The sequence below is a fragment of the Astyanax mexicanus genome, chromosome 2 (assembly GCF_023375975.1).
Source record: "Astyanax mexicanus isolate ESR-SI-001 chromosome 2, AstMex3_surface, whole genome shotgun sequence".
In the NCBI taxonomy this organism is placed as follows: domain Eukaryota; kingdom Metazoa; phylum Chordata; class Actinopteri; order Characiformes; family Acestrorhamphidae; genus Astyanax; species Astyanax mexicanus.
Window position 1 is genome coordinate 32,740,921 of NC_064409.1, and position 4,186 is coordinate 32,745,106.

The 4,186-nt window shown below is 45.1% G+C and overlaps 1 pseudogene; it reads left to right on the forward strand.

The window, feature by feature from the left end:
• Positions 1-1,577: 1,577 nt before the first annotated feature.
• LOC111188550 (uncharacterized) lies at positions 1,578-2,759 on the forward strand (annotated as a pseudogene).
• Positions 2,760-4,186: the final 1,427 nt, after the last annotated feature.

Sequence of the window (4,186 nt, forward strand, 5' to 3'; positions counted from 1 at the left end):
TATTGTGCTCAGGCTCACGCCCGCCCTTCCTGCCCCCACCATCCTCCCAAGTTCGGGCGGAGCTGACTGCTCCGCTATCTGTCAACCCCGGTAAACGTGCCTGAACTCGCTGCTTGCCTGTCTTCTCACCCTGACCCTGTATCGGTACGCTACCTACTTTCGTTTTTTCTCCTGGGCTCGTTTCATTGCCCGACTTTTCTTTCTCGGCTCCCAACCTCCTGTCAGCAGAATCTGAACCCGACGTTGTCTCCTCTCTCCTCGCCAAGGAGGTTTCTGATGGTTTCATGGTCGGCCCCTTTTCCTCTCCCCCTTTTTCTACTTTTCGGATTAATCCCATCGGCATTGCCACGCGCAAATACTCGGGGAAGAAACGCCTCATCATTGACTTATCCGCTCCCCATGGCTCTTTTGTTCCTTCCGTCAATAGCCTGGTGCCCAGCGACGAGTTTTCTTTGTGCTATGCCCACGTCGATGATGCGATTTCCCTCATCAAACTCGTCGGACCCGGCACTTGGATGGCCAAAGCAGACATTGTCTCAGCTTTTAAGGTCTTACCCATCCATCCTGACTTTTGGCACCTATTTTGCGTGCGCTGGAAGGGGCGTTACTACTTCGCCACCCGGCTCGTTTTCGGCTGTAAGAGCAGCCCCAAGATATTTGACTGTTTCGCTGAGGCACTGTCCTGGATCCTGCTCAACGTGTGTCGTATTCCCTATGTCGTGCACCTGCTGGACGACTTTCTGGTCCTCAACGCCCCGTCTTCTCCGCCCGCTCGTTGCATCACCTCCCTAGCATCAATTTTTCACCGCCTGGGCGTTCCGCTGTCCGCCGAAAAGACCGCTGGTCCGTCTACATCGCTCGAATTTTTGGGGATTTTGCTGGACTCTGTCATCTGTCAACTTACAGGCTTCTCTTCCCCACGATAAGCAAACTCGCATCTCCCAAGTTCTCTCAGAGTTTCTGCTACAGCCTCGTTGCACGAAGCAGCAGCTCCTGTCGCTTCTCGGGCATCTGAATTTCACCATGCGCATCATCCCACAAGGTCGCGCGTTTATTTCCCATCTCCTCCTCCTCGCTTCTTCAGCTACATCCTATTTTCAGTTCGTCACCCTGGATGAGGCTTGTCTAGCAGAGATACGTTTCTGGCTCCTACTCCTCTCTCATTGGAATGGCATTTTGTTTTTCTTTAACGATGCAGTATCTAATCCTGTTGATATTCATCTTTTTACGGACGCCGCACCTTCCACAGGCTTTGGTGGTTTCTACGACGGCAGATGGTTCGCCTCCCAATGGCCTGCCGAATTTTTTCAGCTCCCCTCGGATCTTTGTGATTCGTCCGCGCTTCGTGAACTTTACCCCATCATCGTCGCTGCCCTGCTATGGGGACACGAATGGACGCGACGCGTCATTTTCACGCACTCTGATAATCTAGCCGTAGTAAACGCAATCAACAAGGGTCGGTCAAATTCCCCGACCTTAATGCCATTGCTCCAGAGGCTCACGTGGCACTCCATCATGCATCAGTTCATTCTCAAAGCTGTTCACATTCCTGGTTCATCTAACCCCATTGCTGATTCTCTGTCTCGTTTCCAATTTCAGAAATTCAGGACCTTGGCTCCACTCTCAGACCCACATCCAACCCCAGTTCCACCTTATTTGGACACCGTCTTCCCGCTGCACACGCCTTCTACAATTTGACTCTCCAATCCCAGGACCTCATTCTTAACGCCGTTTCCCCCAACACTCTTTCTACTTACTGGACAGGATGGCAATGTTTTCGTCAGTTCCACGTTTTTCTTTCAATCCCCTTTCCCTCCTTTGATCTATTTAGCACGGCCAACTTCCTCACCTTACCAGCTCCCGCCTCTACATTCGATCATCCTCCCTCAAAGTTTACCTGTCAGCTATCAACTTCTTTCATAAACTCCTCCATGGCTCACCTCATCCTTTCGTTAGTCATCCTCAGATCACACTGCTTTTAAAAGGCATTAAAAGGAGCGAACCTCCTCTCACTCACAAACGTCTTCCCCTAACCTCTCACATTCTCTCCTGCTGCCTTTCCACTCTACGTTCCAGACAATATTCTCCCAGCATTTCTCAAACCTTAGAAGCTATGTTTTTGCTAGCTTTCTTTGGTTTTCTCCGAGTTTCAGAATTTACCACTCCTTCCACCACTCATCATCCCTCTCTCCACCCCTGTCTGTCTGATATCACCATCCTGGACACCGACACCCTCATTTTCAACATCAAGAGAAGCAAAACTAAACAATTTGGTATATATACACCAGTTTACATATTCAGACTTCATTAATCTCTCAGTCCTTACGAACCTCTCCAGCTCTACCTCCAGTTCCGTCTCTCCCAAGGTGCTCGTCCTCATGACCCCCTGTTTATCAGTGAATCCGGTTCCCCTGCTACCAGTCATTGGTTTCATTTTCACCTCAAGAACGTACTCTCCCTCAGTGGATTTAACCCCGCACATTTCTCCGCCCATTCTTTCAGAATCGGAGCAGCCACTACAGCTTCTCACCAAGGTTTACCTGACCACACCGTTCAGATCCTCGGCCGCTGGTCCTCCCATGTCTATCACAGCTACATCCGCACTCACGCCCGAGACCTGTTCACTGCCCACGAACTTCTAGCTTCTGTATTTCCTTAATTCCATTAGTTGCCATACTTTCTTCCATTGTTTTGGGGTTTACGCTTGAGACCCACTCAAGCAGTACAGAACTGTGCCCAAGCATACCTCATACAGTTCACGCCCCCCCCCCCCCCGCGTCATCTGGTGCGATCCATTATGGAAAAGTGATGTTAAGTATTAACAGAGTTTTGGTATATGGAGCGCGCCTCAATTACAAGCTCCTCCCCTTGGCCATATATATACCTCCCTGTTTCCCCTCACCTTTGTGACGTTCAACCTCGCGCCCACCACCACCCCTTCACCTCCCTTATCTGCATTCTCAGCTTGCTGCGGGGGGGGTTTACGCTTGAGACCCACTCAAGCAGTACAGAACTGTGCCCAAGCATACCTCATACAGTTCACACCCCCCCGCGTCGTCTGGCGCGATCCATTATGGCAAATCATATAATAAGGTTATTAATGATTCATGCTGGCTAAGGATTTTTTTAAATAAAAGTTTGTATTTTATGTATTGCATTCACAACATAAATGTGCACGAATGCCACCACCACAAATGATATTAGAATTGTTTTAGTGTAATTTTAGCATGAGTACCTGTGAACATATCCATATCTCTCTTACTGTAATATAGTTTGGGCTAGCACTTGCAAAAGTAGTATCAACTGTTTACATATTCTTCAGAAGCGATTTGTTAGAATGGTCACCTCAGCAAATTTCCGTGCAACCTCACGCCCACTTTTTCAAAATCTTCATATACCCAATGTGTATGAAATGAACCAGTTTCAAATATGTCAGTTTATTTTCTCTTTTACCAATAACCTACTTCCTGATTGTTATGAAAACAATTTTCAATATAACTTTCAAGTTCATCACTACTCCACTAGATCCTCTAATAACCTCCGTGCTGCTTTTTTTTAGAACATCAATTGGACAGTTTGCACTTTCGCACAGAGGGCCCTTAATATTGAACTGCTTACCAACTCATTTGAAAATCTGCAATAGCATCAGTAGTTTAAAAAAACAGCTTAAAACTTATCTACTCTCATTATAACCAATCCAAATAGTAAATATGTATTTGTGTATATTCTTCTAATTATGTATATTGAGTAACTACATATTACTATTATAATTTTATTTTATTATTATTATTATTATTATTATTATTATTTGTTTGTTTGTTTTTTCTCAATCTTTTCTTTTTTCTGTGTTTCCTTGGAGGGAAAGTACCTCGTACAAGCCTCTTTAAGGCTTTTTTTTTTTTACTTTCCCTGCACAGTTATTTTGTTTGTTTGTTTGTTTGTTTATTTGATGTCACATTCTATCTGTGCAAATAATAAATAAATAAAAAATAAAAATAAACAAATAACACCTCTAATAGAAGGTAGTGCAGATGTGTGGGTTAGTTTGTATTAAAGTTATTAATCTTGCTCAAGTAATTTAAAAAATTTGATTTAGCAAAAACAAACACACAAACAAACAAACTTAATAAAATAACTAGTGGGTTGTGTCCTGCTTTCCTTTACTGTGAGATACAATGGAACATTG